Raw genomic sequence first — 18551 nt, forward strand, 5'->3', positions numbered from 1 at the left:
TATTAATTCAAGTTCTTATTTTGTTCAATTGATTGCTTTATTTAATCTTTGTCTTACGCTTTGCCTTTCTGGTTTAGCTCATTCATAAATCCAAATAATTACTTGTCACATATTGCGAGCTGAATCTGACCTAGTCAAAGTCTATAAGATTGCCAACCTTATAGAAGATTATGCCCAAATTTCTGAGCCTTGGAGCTTCTTTCGGCCTTACAAGGGAATCACACGCTAGGAACCTGATAACAACCCAAATTATTCTTGAATAAGGAATAAGGGAAAATTAATAGAAATAATGGCAAACCATTATTCCTTCTAAAAGAGATATTTATACATGATTAATGTGGAATTAATGATAATTAATGCAGGGGAGAATATGCAAATAATGAGGAAAAGGAAGGAGTCTCTAGCATTATGCCACGCCACGTGGACCATGGTGAGATACGCCATAACGAGATACACCCGATGAGAGCGAGTAGCGGAGACCCGCCATAGCTCTCAAGGAGAGCGTACATACGCCTTGACGGATCAAAGAATACGAAAAGGGATATTCATCTTACTGACAGAATATTATCCCAAGGACCAAAAGGGATATTCACCTTGAGAACGCCGCAAGAAGAACCGGATGGAGGATCTCCACGGTTCAGCTCAGTGAGATCCGCTGGCGAACCTATGAGGCGAATCTCCTCTTTCACCTGATTCATCACAGTAACGGCTAACCGCCGACTCGGCCATAAAGACCATTAATGAGCTATCAATTAGCTAACCGCCAGGTTAAGGGTAACCAGTAACCGCCAGCTTAAAGGTAACCAGTAACCGCCATTAATGGAGCATTAATGGAGACCTTCTAGTTGTTGAAGGTTACGACTTCCTAGCTATATATAGCCTACATCCCTAGGGTATCAAGGTACACTTTTACTTACCCTTTGTCAATTCAGTTTGCTCTCTTGATCTTCCTTACTGACTTTGGCATCGGAGTGTCCCCGGCCGATCCCAACGGCGCCTCACAGGGACGTGCTCCGATCAAGGATTTTTTCCCGAGTTATCAATTGGTGCGGTGAAGGTGGATCTCTAACAAACAGAAGATCACAAAATCTTGATTGTATAGAGTTTCACAAAGAACAAAACAATGGAGTCAACAGAATAGAAATCACAATCTCAAACTTTGGCTCAATAAGTACAACAAATCTATCCAAACATACAGTTCTCCATATATTGGTGGGAAAGAGTTTTCTACATTAAATCTGAAATTTTATGATGAAAAAGATAAGTTTCCTCCCATTTCTTATTCCATTTTTAATTAAAGAAAATTGAGATCCCTCACTCTTATAAAGTGCTATGAATGTCATTACATGTTATTATGATAAATCTAATAAACTATGAAAGATGAAGTCATAGACACAAATCTTTCATTAAATCTTGCATGCTTACTATGCCCTCATATTTTTATGCATGACAAGTGTAATATGATATTATCATTGAATTAGTACAAACGCATGTATAAGACCCGTAATCTTGGGATTTACAAAAAAATTCATCCATTCAATGTGATTTTGTCATTTGATATTAAAATATCACAAAAGGGCTCATGTAATTACAAATGATTTAGATTTGGTCGGTCTTTTGGATGAACATGCATATAACTATTAGAAGAAATTATAAAAAAATCATATTTGGTTTTTCCTTGTACAATTCACCATCTATATATGGCTTTTCTCCTATATAGTACTTTTAATATCAGAAATTCATATTTTTGAATATTGTTTTGTCAAATAGTTATTTCATTCCCTTTTTTACAATGATATGTCTATTCATATAAAAACTGTTTATTTGACATTGTTAGAATTTCTGTTACCAACACAAGAGACTTGAAAATATTGAGTCTATTTGTGATTATCCTGTAATTGTCCCTAACTATTAAGGCCATTATGGGCTGATGAATTACCAAATTGGATAAACAAAACTTTCATGTCCTAAGCTAGCTACAAAATAGTGCAAGTGTCGGTTTCGGATCAGAACATTAATTTATGCAAAGTTCTTAGGATATACATGAGAGTTTCTTAGAGATTGTTTGGATGATGGCATATGAAGGTATGTGAGGATAAATTTTGGGTAATTTTTCATACACCCCAAATTGGAGGATAATCATGGTACATGTATTTTTCTTCCAAAATTACCCTTTCTCCTTTATTTTATTCGTACAAATGAAATGATATAAGAGTAATTTTATATATAACTATTAAATCACCACTTACCTTTCTTTAATTACACCTCATTCAAATGAGGCTTTAATGATCTCTGAATGCCATTAATGTATGGATGCACAATATTAATTGCAAGTAAATAGCAACTATGTAAGATATCTTACCCAATATAGAATGCCATAACTTTTATGACGTTTAAAATAAATATGCTATCTTGGATATTAATGCGCATTGAAATACAAAAGGACATTATTCTTAAACCATTCTCATTATGGTTATTTATTAAGAATTCATTATGATATTCATGTGCAGTAGCAATCTTTATGGTTATGACCGTTATACGTGATATTATTATTAAAACAAGCACGATTAAAATTCTATTATGAATTTGTTTGACATATAATATTTACTCGGTTTTATCCTTTGACTAAGTTCATTCTAGAGTCAGGGACCAACGCGAAGGAATTATTAAGTTGATTCCAAGATGAATTAAAAATTCCATAAAGAGACATTGCATCATACATGATATTTGCCAACAAGGCAAATGCAAACATTCTTTTGCTATGAAGTATGTTCCATGGATCAAGCCATTGATCCCCCAAGGTAAGTGAATATAGCTTTTATGACTTACCACAATCTTTTAATAATGGACATAGCATGCCCCACTTCTGGAGTTCTTTCAGTGCTAACCCACAGGTACAAGGGAGTTGCTAATACTACAACCAGTGCAAACACTAATATGAAAAATAAAGCTCAATCCAAAGAAGTGTATATGCAGAGTCACTTCAGAAAAATTCCTTGACTATGTCATTGGCCAAAAAGGAGTTAGAGCAAATCCAGATAAAATAAAAAACCTTGCGAGGAAAAAGGTGAAAAGAGCGCCTAAATAAAAGCCATGCGAGGAAAAAAGGTGAAAAGAGCGCCTAAATAAAAGCCATGCGAGGAAAAAGGTGAAAAGAGCGCCTATTTGAAAACCCCACAATGGGTGAGAAAGATCCAGAGGTTGAACGGGCGGATCATCATACTAGAAAGATTGTCAACAAGCATATCAAGGTATAAAACAATTCCTAGCAGAACCACCCTTGATGAGCAGACCAATCTGAAGGGGAGACCTGCATTTGTATCAATCTGTCATGGATAAAGATATGTGCACCGTGGTTATTTAAGAAGAAGAAGGTCAGCAGTTCTCCATCTATTATGTTAGCAAAATGTTGAAGGATGCGGAGACAAGATATCAGAAGTTAGATAAAATGGCTCCCACGGTTGTGACAACATCCATCCGCGTTAAACCATATCTCCAAGCATAACCTCAACATGATCGAGATCAAGATCAAGAACCGGCTTCACCATCATGATTCAACATTGAACACACGAATGATGAGATTGAAAGGCGAGTGCATGCCGCTCTATATAGACAAGAGAACAATGCAGAAAGGTACGCCATCAAGTTAACACGAATTCGCCATTCACAGCACGGATCCTGGGGTACGAAGCGGACAGAATGTTTAAAGCTTCCAACTTGCCACAATATAAAAGAAAAGATTCAATATAAGCGGGACATTACATATCCCGAACCCAAAGGAGGGGAGCATGTAACCGTTGGAAGAAACGCCAAAGCGTACTACAGGTTGGCCACCACACTGAAGCTTGCTGGGAGCTGGCAAACTAGATAGCTTTGTCCAGAATAACAAATAACAAGATGACAAGCGGAAGACAGATCCCAAAAATAAATTCAAAAGTGTCATTAATGTCATAGCAGATGGACTAGTGTATCAGCCACCCGTGGAAAGAGCAAAAATATCTGCTCTGGATAAAACATCCCTCCATTGCTCCTTTTACAGAAACAGGTCCAGTAATCTCTCCACATACAGATGCGTTGACAATTGAAGGATGGGAGATGAAATGAAGCGAGTAATGGTAGACACGGGCAGTTCTTGCAATGTCATCACCATAGGTGCATTCGCCAAACTAAAGGTTGATCTGATCCAAATAGAAACAACCATTGTTGACATCATTGGAGTGACAGGTCACACTATCCAGACTAAGGGCCAGAGGTTGCAGCCCTAATTTCCATTCGTCGTCTGACAATGTACATTCTCACCAGCAAAGGAGGAGTAATGATTAGCGGGAACCAAAAGGTGGCTAAAGGGACTTATACTCGGCGTCACTATCAATCCGCCCACAATCCAAAGAGGACGAAGGTGAGAAATATTAACTTGTCACTACAGCTTTGGGCGACACAGAAACGCTCCTTATTGCTGATGGAAAGCGGGTGCGGATCGCCAAAGGATTAAAACTTGAGATCAAAGAGGATGTTAAAAAAGTTCTCATTGAGTCTGAAAGCGTATTTACATAGGAGAATGAGATCCCCACAGGAGTAAGCCCAGATGTGATTACTCATAAGTTAAACATCATTGAGGATGCGGTTCTAGTTGCTCAGAAAAGATGGAACCATGGGCCTAAAAATCAGTATTTTTACATATTCTTATATGTGCATTAAACTGTTATAGTATCCTATATTTTATAATTTATTCTTTCTCGCCATACTTCTTATATTCATTTGCCTAGCTTTTAGTGCTGATATACGCCCAGTGGCTGGCGAATGAAAAGTTCCACAGGCGGATCAATTACCTCAAAGATAGGACAATTGATCCCATCACGGGCGGATCCCCTTTCCACAAAGATAAGAAGCACAGACCCTCAGGAGCTTTCAAATGAGCTCAACTCTCTCCTCAAAGACAGGAAAAGGATTGACCACCATCAAAAGCGGGTTAAAATCGTCTCAAACATGAGATCATTACACCCTCAACTTTCTCCTCAAAGATAGGAGAACACTCTCATGGGCGGATCCATCTTTAGATGATCACCATTCGAGAAAGAGTTAAAACATTCCTTGGACGCAAGGACTTTACACTCTCTCACTCCCTTCCCAAAGAAGGGTTCACAAGTCCTACGGGCGGATCGCTTCACCTCAAAGATAGGTAGCAAGTTGATCCCCTAGGCAGCTTTACTTCCTCTAGAAGGAATAGAATAGCTTCTAAACCTTCACAAAGGTTCACACATTGGGGTACGGCTGGCCACCTACCCTAAACAATCGGAGAAATCCTAAACCAGATTCTAGAAAATTACTTGCTAAAAGATATAATGCATTAGTAAAAATAGTTCTGGAAAGCAAAGGGTTCATCCAAATAATAAAGCCTCATCTTCATCTCCAAGTAATGAAGCCTCGTCTTCATCTCCAAATAATGAAGCCTCATCTTCATCTCCAAATAATGAAGCCTCGTCTTCATCTCCAAATAATGAAGCCTCGTCTTCATCTCCAAGTAATGAAGCCTCATCTTCATCTCCAAATAATGAAGCCTCGTCTTCATCTCCAAGTAATGAAGCCTCGTCTTCATCTCCAAATAATGAAGCCTCGTCTTCATCTCCAAGTAATGAAGCCTCGTCTTCATCTCCAAACAATGAAGCCTCGTCTTCATCCAATTAATGAAGCCTCGTCTTCATCCAATCAATGAAGCTTCGTCTTCATCCAATTAATGAAGCCTCGTCTTCATCCAATTAATGAAGCCTCGTCTTCATCCAATCAATGAAGCCTCGTCTTCATCCAATTAATGAAGCCTCGTCTTCATCCAATTAATGAAGCCTCGTCTTCATCATAGAAATAACAAAGTCTCGCCTCCACAAAATGCACAAAAGTCCCTAAATGGCTGATCATTCTTACTGATCCCTAAGGGCGGGTCATTCTCCTCAATATGGCAGAACTGAAGAAAAGAAGTCCCTAAAGGCGAATCATAATCCTATGGGGTAGGAACAAATGGTCCCATAAAGGGCAAGTTATTCCTTTCTAAAGGAAATATAACTCTCAAGAAGCCCCTAGAGGCTAACAATGTATACGGTTGGCCACCTATCCACGAAGAAGCAAAATCCCCTAAAAGCGTATCATATCCATATATGATCCCCCATCTAGGGCGGGTCCACTTTCCTCCAAGATAGAAAAATAAAACACCATTTAGACAGCCCTAAAGAGCTTTTTATACCTTTAGGGGGGGCTTCTGATAACAACCCAAATTATTCTTGAATAAGGAATAAGGGAAAATTAATAGAAATAATGGCAAACCATTATTCCTTCTAAAAGAGATATTTATACATGATTAATGTGGAATTAATGATAATTAATGCAGGGGAGAATATGCAAATAATGAGGAAAAGGAAGGAGTCTCTAGCATTATACCACGCCACGTGGACCATGGCGAGATACGCCATAACGAGATACGCCCGATGAGAGCGAGTAGCGGAGACCCGGCATAGCTCTCAAGGAGAGCGTACATACGCCTTGACGGATCAATGAATACGAAAAGGGATATTCATCTTACTGACAGAATATTATCCCAAGGACCAAAATGGATATTCACCTTGAGAACGCCGCAAGAAGAACCGGATGGCGGATCTCCACGGTTCAGCTCAGTGAGATCCGCTGGCGAACCTATGAGGCGAATCTCCTCTTTCACCTGATTCATCATAGTAACGGCTAACCGCCGACTCGGCCATAAAGACCATTAATGAGCTATCAATTAGTTAACCGCCAGGTTAAAGGTAACCAGTAACCGCCAGCTTAAAGGTAACCAGTAACCGCCATTAATGGAGCATTAATGGAGACCTTCTAGTTGCTGAAGGTTACGACTTCCTAGCTATATATAGCCTACATCCCTAGGCTATCAAGGTACACTTTTACTTACCCTTTGTCAATTCAATTTGCTCTCTTGATCTTCCTTACTGACTTTGGCATCGGAGTGTCCCCGGCCGATCCCAACGGTGCCTCACAGGGACGTGCTCCGATCAAGGATTTTTTCCCGAGTTATCAGAACCATAAAAGGATAAATAGGGTTAAACGCCTTAGGCAAAAGTGACTCAGATTAGGTTAACAGTTGGTTGATAAAATAGATTGAATTTGATATTATCGTATCACCACGCTTCACCTCAGGTTAATTACATTATTTAAGGATCACTTAGGAGTAGAATAACTTAATTAGGAGTAGCTTTAATCTAATTAGGATTAGTTTAACTTAAACAAACTCATTCTCAAACCCCCCAGAGCCTAGATTGTTGAAACACCTTTCCACATGATTTTGATTTAACAAAATTATTTAAGTTAATCTCATGATTAAGACAATTAAATTTAAGTGCTTTGATTTAATTGTACTAATGAGTTTGTTCAATATTGAGTAAAGTTTACTAACGAGAACAGGAACTAAGTGTTCAATAAGAAAGACAAAACGAAGTCAGCATGAGCAAAGACACACAGCAGAAGTTGAGTAAAATGTAACTCAGCCTTGTTAAAAGAAAAGTCTTCTTCAGAATAACGCTTGAAGGCTAAGCCGACCGAAGAAGCTGAGTGGAATGTAACTCAGCATAGATAAAGAAATAAAGTGAAGGCAAAGCCGAACAATCAAGCTGAGTATTCGTCAGGACAGCGCCAATGATCTGTTGACTAGAAGACAAAGTCCGACAAAGGTCTGCACCAATTCAGAAGCCTCGGAATTACACCAAGAGGCCTTTTCGAGACGCATGGATCGCCCGTCATTTGGAAAGAAGACAAACCTCGCGTTAGAAGACGAACCTAGCGCAAGAAGACGAAAGTGGCAAGCCTGATGCCTGCTAAAATCAGACGACGGGATTGGCCTGCGATTCTGAATGCTGACCAATGAATGACGCAAGAAGACCGTTTGAATTCAACGGATATGTCCGAATTCAAATCATTGAAGCTTCAGATTTTGCTTTAAAAGGACAAGTTCATCACTTGGATCCTTTGCCGAATTAAAAAAAGAAAAAAGACAAGCAAGATCTTCACTAAGTTAAAAGATCCAAAAGAGAAGCTGTCTAATTAGAAAAAGAAATTTCTTACACCCAATTCCAATCATAGTGTAAAAGTCTAGAGTGAATTTGTATTCATCTAAAGTGTTCTTCATTTAGAGAGAACAATCTTGTATCAACTATAAAGGTTAGAAGAGTGGAGCTGAGTACTCAGTTTTAGTACTCAGTGGTAGAGAAAATCTGAGTGTTCGGTTATAGCGCTCAGTAGGATTGAGTAGATGAATAGAGGACGGTACTCTTGCATACGCAATTGCTTTGTAAAGGCTTTGTGCTCTACCTTTAAAGAGCTCAGTAGTGGATTGAAAAAGCCCGGAGGGATTCTGGGGACTGGACGTAGGCGGTGAGGCCGAACTAGGGTAAGACTGCTGAGTAATCTCTAACTCTTCTCTTAATATATATATATATATATATATATATATATATATATATATATATATATATGTATGTGTTGCTAGCTTAAACTACTCAGTATATAATCTGAAAAAGCCGACGCTGAGTAATTAGAGTGCTGAGTTGGAAACTGACCAAAGTGTTATTTCCCAACTCACAAGTGAAACAGTTCTAGTCAGCTTCTGACTAAAGCTGTCTTACACTACGCTCAGCCTTGCTGACCTGAAACTGAGTGAAGTTATTTAAAGGATTAAATTAAGTCAGCATAATTAAGCGAAAAAGTTACATTAGTTCCTAATCCCCCTTGGAACTAATCCTATTACATTACACGGGACCAACAAGTGGTATCAGAGCTCAGTAGTTCACTATTCAAGATAAAACTATCTTGAGCTGATCCTTGTAAATGGCTGAGAACAGCACTCGTTTCCTTCCAGGAAATCAAACAACACAGATACTCCCTGATGGATTGTCTATTAGTCGGCCTCCCTTGTTCTTCTGGTCAAATTATACATTTTGGAAGAACAGGATGAAAAACTTCATTCAGGCAACAAACATGAGTGCATGGTTGGCAATAGTCCAAGGCCCGTTTGTTCCCTATGAAATTATTGACGGAGTAAAGTCTGTCAAGAGTGAGTCTAAGTGTTTAGAGGATGACCTTAAAAAGTTGCAAAATAATGCTTCGGCTATCAATATGCTTCACTGTGCGTTAGATGTTGCAGAGTCCAACAAAATTTCAGGTTGTGAGTCAGCACATGAAATCTGGAAGAAGCTGGAGGTGACCTATGAAGGAACAAGCAAGGTCAAGGAGTCCAAGGTGAATCAACACATGAGACTATACGAGCTGTTTGAGATGAACGAAAATGAAGACATCTCTGAGATGAACTCAAGGTTCACCAATATCATAAATGATCTTAAGACAATCGGCAAGAACTTCATAGAAGAAGAACAAGTGAAGAAAATCTTAAGGAGTCTCCGCAAGAGCTGGCAAGCTAAGAAGACAGCTGTGGAAGAAGCTCAGGACCTGACCACGTACAAATATGATGAGCTGATTGGATCTCTACTGACCCACGAGATCTCCATGAAGAATTTTGAGGCTAAAGAAAAGTCTGAGGACAAGAAGCAAAAATCTCTTGTTATGAAAGCTGACTCAACAGAAGCTGACTCATCAAATGATGAGGAGATGGCCATGTTCACCAGAAAGATGAAGAAGCTGTTTAGAAAGAATGACAAGAATAGCAAAAGGCCATTCAAAAGAAGCGATAAATACAAAGCTGAGTCTAGCGACAGCAAATACAAGAAGGACAGCTCGAAGCCTGTCAATTGCTTTGAATGCCATCAAACTGGGCACATTAAATCAAGTTGTCCCACTCTGAAGAAAGAAAAGAAAGGTAGCAGAAAAGCCATGGTGGCAACATGGAGTGAAAGTGATGAGTCAACCTCATCAGAAGCTGATGCCATTGAGTCAGCAAACATATGTTTCATGGCTGACGAATCTGCTGACCACTGCCGATCTGAGCAAGCTGACCTCTTAGATGGATCTGACCAAGAGGAGCACTCCAATGAGGTAAAATCTCTTCTTTTGCTCAGAAATGAAATGGTTAATTCCCTGAGTGATCTCTATACACTGACCAAAAAGTGTAATAAGAAAATACGAGCACTCAGCAGGCGATGTGATGAGATTGAAGAGGTCAAACTCAGTGACCTCCGACATCTGCTCGAGGACAATACCAGGCAAGGTGAAAACTTGAAAATCATGCACGGGTTTGTCTCTGAAGTCCAATCAGACTCTAAGAAGCTGAGAAAGGACATCACATCTATACAAAACCAGCTGAGTACATCGGCTAAGAAAAGGTTCTATCCAAATACTGAGTATCAAGGTATTGGTCAGCATAGACGATACACTCAGCAGAACAGTCAGTGTGACTGTTATGGAAAAAGAGGACACACCATAAATGTGTGTTGGTATGCTCAGCACCATCGTGCTGACCAAAAGTGGAAATACCCTCAAAAGGTAGTTTTTTTATGACTATTGTGGTAAAGATGGCCACACCATAAATGTATGCCTTCACAAAATAAAGTATGATGCTTCACTTGTTTACGCTAACCAACGAGGACCCAAAAAGAATTGGGTACCTAAATATGACTAGTTTAAATTGCAGGTGAGCCTGAGGTGCGCGGAGAAGTCAAAGCTATGGTACATTGACAGCGCATGCTCGAGGCATATGACTGGTGATGAAACTTAGTTCATCACACTTGTGCATAAACGAGGTGGAAATGTAAGTTTTGGAGACAACAAAAAGGGTAAGATAGTGGGATATTGGAGGAAATCCTACTATTGAGTTAGTCTCCCTAGTCAGGAGTCTCAAATATAGCCTATTGAGCGTTGCTCAACTATGTGACAGCGGTAGAAAGGTTGTATTTGATGCCACTGAGTGTCGGATACTCGAGGAAAAAAAAATGATTTAATTTTAACTGCCCCTCGTGTTGACAATGTCTTCATGCTGAGCTTAGAAAAGAAGTTTTCGAAAAATATATGCTTAGTTTCAAAGGAAGATAATTCCTGGCTATGGCATAGGAGACTTGGTCATGTAAGCATGGACCTCCTTGCCAAATTAGCAAGAAAGCAATTAGGTGAGGGTTTGCCCAAACTTAGATTTGAGAAGGATCAATTATGCAATGCTTGTCAGCAAGGTAAACAAATCAAAAAGTCTTTTCAAAGTAAAAATGAAGTCTCAACCAAGCGTCCATTGGAATTACTACACTTGGATCTTTTCGGACCAGTCTAGCCGTTGAGCTTGGGTGGTAAGAGATTTTCCTTGGTCATTGTGGATGATTTCTCTCGGTATACTTGGATCATCTTGCTGAGTAGCAAGGATGCAGCTTTTGAGATGTTATCAACACTGATTAGAAAACTTGAAAATGACAAAGACCTAAAACTAGCTCACATCCGAAGTGATAATGGCGGAGAATTCAAAAACCAACAGTTTGATGAATTTTGTGAAGTCAGCGGCATTGACCACAATTTTTCTGCTCCTAGAACTCCTCAACAAAATGGGGTAGTTGAGAGGAAGAACAGAACCTTAGTCGAAATAGCCCGGACAATGTTGAGTGAGAATAGGCTTCCAAAGTATTTCTGGGGTGAAGCTGTCAACACAGCGTGCTACATACTCAATAGGGCTTTACTTAGACCTATTCTTAAGAAAACCCCCTATGAACTTTGGAAAGGACGAAAACCCAACATTTGATATTTTTGTGCCTTTGGTTGTAAGTGCTTTATTCTTAATACGAAAGACAACCTTGCTAAATTTGATTCTAAAACTGATGAAGCTATCTTCTTAGGGTACTTGTTAAGCCCAAAATATACCTAAAATATCATATATAAATACATTAAATTTATATTGAAATCGTGCTAATTATATTCATTTAGAGTACTTTTACGTCTTTATTTACTTCTTTGATGCAAGGTACTTAATTATTTGGTTAAATCCAAATAGGAGCTAAAACGGAACAAAAACGAGGGAAAAACCTAAGTTACGTGCCGAAAATACGTGTAAATCAGAAGACCGACGCAAGGAGACGAGAAGCAGCCGAAGGACAAGGAGAAATGCCCCTGTCGCGATTGAGATTCTCAAAATCTCAATTGCGACCGACGAACCTTAGTCGCTAAAATTTGAAATTCGTCAGCTCGCCCCTTCACCCCCTGTCGCGGTTGAGATTCTCGGAATCTCATATGAGACAGCGAAGAATTCTGCACAGATTTCACATGTTTAAATCCAAAAAAACGCGTCTGTTCGTTTGGATAAAAGCGACCCTTCACCAGCGGACATGACCCTTCAATTACAACCCTTCACCAACTATAAATAAGTAATCCATTTCAGAAATCAATGTTGGTTAAGTTGGAAAAAGTTAGAGAAATTAGAGAGTTGTTATTATGTTGAAGAAACTCTGATTCAGAAAGAGTCAGAAAGTTAGATTTCATTTCTGTATAAACAAACTTGATGTACACAAGTTGTTATTAGATTAGTTATAAACACAGTAGTATTAGTTTAGTTTCAAAGATTGATCAGAGACAAGTTTTCATTCTGGTAGAGGACCGGCCGGTCTCTATTCCGAAGATTCAGCGAGAAGAACTAGCGGCTGAAGCGCAAAAGGGTCTGACAAACCTACGGAGTTTGAGGGAAAGATTGACAACCCGGATCTCAAAGATTTCGTCAAAATGTTATCCATGTTTCTTCCTCTCTGTTAACTTGTGAAGATTAACAATTCACTAATAATATATTTATTTTATTCAATACATTCTTCCTGTTGTTATTTTGATATTGTTCTGATAAAATGATTTTCAAAATGATAAATTGGTGTTTTTATTAAAACGTTTTATACAATCATATTTACAAAGAAACTTTGTTGAACACTTGAAAGAATTAGTTTTTACGGATGATATGATCGTGACCGCGGCTTATCGGATATAAAATACTAATTTGATTAAGGTAGGAATCTGCTCCGACCCAGAGAGATTTCTACGGTTCAAAGCCATTTAATTGCATAAATTCTTATGTTATTTCATGTTCATAATCTTACCAAAGTTATAGTTGCTTTCTTTGCTTAATCGAAAACACATTTTATACCTTTGATTTATTCCAAATACGAAAGCGTCTGTCTTGTAATCAAAATCTCAAGACAGAATTGTTCTCTAAGTTCAATATAATATTCTCATCTAATCCTAATTAATCTGACAGGATTTTATCAAAAACGTCTCGAGTAAATGTATATAAGTAAAATTTCTTTAGTTTCAAATCTCTATTTTATATCATGAATTCATGATAAATATAAATCTTATTTTCAATTTTCAATTAGGTTTATAGGCATAAATCAAACTAACAACTTTAGCTTTTTAGCTCGGTATGATTTTCGTCTTACATTAAAACCAATTGAAGTTTTTAAGGAAACTTTAGCCATAATACATGTTGAATTTCAAGTCAATATAGGATGAATGTGCTATTTCTCTTTTCACAATTTTTAATTTTTCATTTTTTATAACTCATGTTAATTAAATTAAGTAGTCGTATTCTTAACTTTTGGCCACGACTGAGACCAACCTTATCCCAATCGAGGTATGAAAGAGAAGAACATTAAGTACCGTTTACTTTTGGCCACGATCGCGACCACCCTTATCATGGTCGAGGTATGAAGGGAACGTTAGAAATTAAAGCAAAATTAAACGTGTTTAAAAGTTTTAAGTAACGATTGCGTCCACTCATGGCATAGTCGGTACCTCTAGAACGAACACAAAAGCAAATTAATTCATATAAAGTCACGGACGAGACCACCCTTATCACGGGCGTGACTAAGTAAATATATTAAACCTAAGTCCTTAATAAATCTATATTTGTAATAGTTTAGGTTTGGGAAAGGAAATTTTGTGCTTTGAAATGCCTTGAGACGAAAGATTCAAAAACATGCATGCTTACACCGTCCCGAATGCTTCAATATAAAAATTGAGATACAAGACGAATGATATATCTCTTTTACACAAGCTAGTTTGATACTTTGCGTATAAATTTACCATGAAAAGTTTATCTTTCGGTTTAACTAATTTAAAGAGGAATATATGGATATATGTTCTATTTATAAAGAGATTGAGTAAAGAATAAATTCAGTGAAAGTTTGCTCGGGACTACCAAAAGCTTAAGTGTGGGAGTTTGTTAAGCCCAAAATATACCTAAAATATCATATATAAATACATTAAATTTACATTGAAATCGTGCTAATTATATTCATTTAGAGTACTTTTACGTCTTTATTTACTTCTTTGATGCAAGGTACTTAATTATTTGGTTAAATCCAAATAGGAGCTCAAACGGAGCAAAAACGAGGGAAAAACCTAAGTTACATGTCGAAAATACGTGTAAATCAGAAGACCGACGCAAGGAGACGAGAAGCAGCCGAAGGACAATGAGAAATGCCCCTGTCGCAATTGAGATTCTCAAAATCTCAAACGCGACAGACGAACCTCAGTCGCTAAAATTTGACGTTCGTCAGCTCGCCCCTTCACCCCCTGTCGCGGTTGAGATTCTCGGAATCTCATATGAGACAGCAAAGAATTTTGCACAGATTTCACATGTTTAAATCCAAAAAAATGCGTCTGTTCGTTTGGATAAAAGCGACCCTTCACCAGCGAACACGACCCTTCAATTACAACCCTTCACCAACTATAAATAAGTGATCCATTTCAGAAATCAATGTTGGTTAAGTTGGAAAAAGTTAGAGAAATTAGAGAGTTGTTATTATGTTGAAGAAACTCTGATTCAGAAAGAGTCAGAAAGTTAGATTTCATTTCTGTATAAACAAACTTGAAGTACACAAGTTGTTATTAGATTAGTTATAAACACAGTAGTATTAGTTTAGTTTCAAAGGTTGATCAGAGACAAGTTTTCATTCTGGTAAAGGACCGACCGGTCTCTATTCCGAAGATTCAGCGAGAAGAACTAACGGTTGAAGCGCAAAAGGGTCTGACAAACCTACGGAGTTTGAGGGAAAGATTGACAACCCGGATGTCAAAGATTTCGTCAAAATGCTATCCATGTTTCTTCCTCTCTGTTAACTTGTGAAGATTAAAAATTCACTAATAATATATTTATTTTATTCAATACATTCTTCCTGTTGTTATTTTGATATTGTTCTGACAAAATGATTTTCAAAATGATAAATTGGTGTTTTTATTAAAAAGTTTTATACAATCATATTTACAAAGAAACTTTGTTGAACACTTGAAAGAATTAGTTTTTACGGATGATATGATCGTGACCGCAGCTTATCGGATATAAAATACTAATTTGATTAAGGTAGGAATCTGCTCCGACCCAGAGAGATTTCTACGGTTCAAAGCCATTTAATTGCATAAATTCTTATGTTATTTCATGTTCATAATCTTACCAAAGTTATAGTTGCTTTCTTTTCTTAATCGAAAACACATTTTATACCTTTGATTTATTCCAAATACGAAAGCGTTTGTCTTGTAATCAAAATCTCAAGACAGAATTATTCTCTAAGTTCAATATAATATTCTCATCTAATCCTAATTAATCCAAACCAATACAATCAATTAAACGATTTTCTTAAGTTAAACCTAAAGATGTGAATAAAACTGAATTAAATAAGTTTTAGTTAAAAAGCGTTCCATGTGGGTTCGATATCTTTTATTACTACAAGCGTATACCGTGCACTTGCAGAAATCGCTCACCAGTACTCAACAAACAGCAAAGCATATAGGGTGTTCAATAATCGAACTCAAGTCGTAGAAGAGTCTATACATATTGAGTTCGATGAAACTGACCCTGCAGGGAAGATAAGTCAGCCTACCGAAGATGACCCATGCTCAGCTTCCGCTGACCAAAATGGAGCCGCTGAGTCATTACCACAAGGGCTGACCAAAGGTAAAAACGAACTTGAAATTACCTTTGCTGACCAATCTAAAACTGCAGAGATTATTGAAACACCTACTCCTGAAAACTCAACACTGCCCAAAGAGATCAAGATTCCAAGAGGACACTCAGAAAAGTCCATTCTTGATGCTGCTGAGAACACCCTGATGACCAGAAATCAACTCAGGAGATATCTCAGTAATGTTGCGTTCGTCTCAGTCCATGAACCAAAGAACTTCACTGAACTGAGCACGACGAATTCTGGATCAATGCGATGCAGGAAGAGCTTGATCAATTCAAGAGAAATGAGGTATGGGATTTAGTGCCAAAACCTAGAAATCAAAAGACCATAGGAACAAAGTGGGTATTCCGAAATAAGCTAGATGAACTGGGAAACATAGTCAGGAACAAAGCCAGACTTGTAGCTCAAGGTTACAGTCAGCAGAAAGGTATTAACTATGGTTAAACCTTTGCACCCGTAGCTTGATTAGAGGCAATAAGAATATTATGTGCATATGCTAGCTTTATGGACTTTAAGTTGTTCCAAATGGATGTTAAAAGTGCATTTCTTAATGGAGTTATAAACGAAGAGGTTTATGTTAGCCAGCCTCCAGGGTTTGAAGATCCAAAATTTCCAAACCATGTTTATAAACTCAAAAGGCCATGTACGGCCTGAAACAAGCACCGCGTGCTTGGTACGAAAGGTTGACTAGTTTCCTGCTGACCAGGAACTATGTCAGAGGTAAAGCTGACACAACCTTATTCATTAAGAAAAAGGGTAAAGATACCCTGTTGGCACAAATATACGTAGATGATATTATCTTTGGTGTTACTAACGAATCTATGTGCAAGGAGTTTAGCAAACAGATGCAAATTGAGTTTGAGATGTCAATGATGGGAGAACTCAACTTCTTCCTTGGACTTCAAATCAAACAAGGTAAGAATGGCATCTTCATTAGTCAGACCAAGTATGCCAAAGAAATATTGAAGAAATTTGATATGGAAGGATGTAAGCCCATATCTACCCTAATGGGTACTGACACTGTGCTTTATGCTGATAAGAAAGGTAAGTCAGTAGACAGCAAGTTATATCGAGGTATGATTGGCTCTCTACTTTATCTAACTGCTAGTAGGCCAGACATTCAGTACTCAGTATGTTACTGTGCGAGATATCAAGCTGACCCTAGGGAATCTCACTATATAGATGTGAAAAGAATTTTTAAATATTCGCAGAGCTCAGTAAATGCAGGTTTATGGTATCCAAACACAAATGACTTCACACTCATTGGATACACTGATGCTGACTATGGACGAGACAAGCTGGAGCGTAAAAGCACTTCAGGAGGATGTCACTTCCTTGGAAGCTGTCTAGTGTCTTGGTTCAGCAAAAAGCAGTTGTCAGTTGCCCTATCAACCACTGAAGCTAAGTACATTGCTGCTGGAAGCTGTGTGGCATAAGTCCTATAGGTTAAGCAACAGCTGGGGGATTATGGTGTACAAACAAAAACAATCGAAGTCAAATACGACAACAAGAGTGCCATTGACTTATCCAAAAATCCAATCCAACACAGCAGGATGAAGCACGTCAGCATTAGGCATCACTTTATCAGAGACCATGTACTCAAGGGTGAGATCAAGCTGACCTATGTTCCAACAGATGAACAGCTTGCGGATATCTTTACGAAGCCTTTGGTTCGTGAGCAGTTTAACATACTAAGGGAAGCTATCAGTATGTCTAATCCTCTTTAATAAGTTTTCTGCGCTAAATGCATGTTGAGTGATTATAATATGCCGAGTGATTATTGCTTAATAAGTAACTATCGTATGCTGAGCTAATGATATAAAATCACCTTATGCTCAGTATACATACATATTGTGTGATTACTATGAGCAAAGTTACTAAGCATGCTAAAATTCCTTCTACGCAAAACTGAGCACTCAGTACCTTAAACGTTTAGTATTCTAGATACTGAGTAAAGCCACTTGCACAATTAATGCTAGCACGCGCATTTAAGTAGCCACCTAGGATAACGTAAGCGTAATAATTAGAAAACCATGCGCTGAATGTGTCATTAATTCCAGAGATAACGGTCGATTGATCAACTCGAGGACAAACCTCCATTCCGACCTATCAGATTAACTCAAAACGACTATAAATAGTGGACGATTTCCCACTAACTTCTCTTTACACTTGAAATCTATAGCATTCGATTTCTCTCTCTCTAATTTCCCAAAATCCTCTGCATTTCTCAAATTCTAAAGAACACCATGTCTAGCGATTCCCAGAACAATTCGGGCCAAGAATACGACGACAATCGCTCCGATCTGAACCCTCCGTCTCCTGCTGAGCAGGAATATCAAGAGACTTCCATAAAGTCTCAAAAACAAGCCCATGGTCAGCATGACCAATCTGTTTCTAAGGTCAGCATGCCTCATAAAAACCCTCAAGCTGACCAAGCAACTCCGTCAAGAAAGAAGAAGGAGAAAAAGAAAGAAAAACCTAAGGAACGAACGTTCTCCCCGATATTCAAAAACGTAAAAAACCTCAAGGTTTTCCGCTCCCGCTGGTTCTCCAAAGGTTTCGTCGAAGCTGAGAAACCCTTTTGTGAGTGGATTTCAAAAAATGGCTAGACCAAACTCTTTTCTCTCCCTGGAACCACTTACCCACAGC

Source organism: Euphorbia lathyris, chromosome 9 (genome assembly GCF_963576675.1).
Source record: "Euphorbia lathyris chromosome 9, ddEupLath1.1, whole genome shotgun sequence".
Classification (NCBI taxonomy): domain Eukaryota; kingdom Viridiplantae; phylum Streptophyta; class Magnoliopsida; order Malpighiales; family Euphorbiaceae; genus Euphorbia; species Euphorbia lathyris.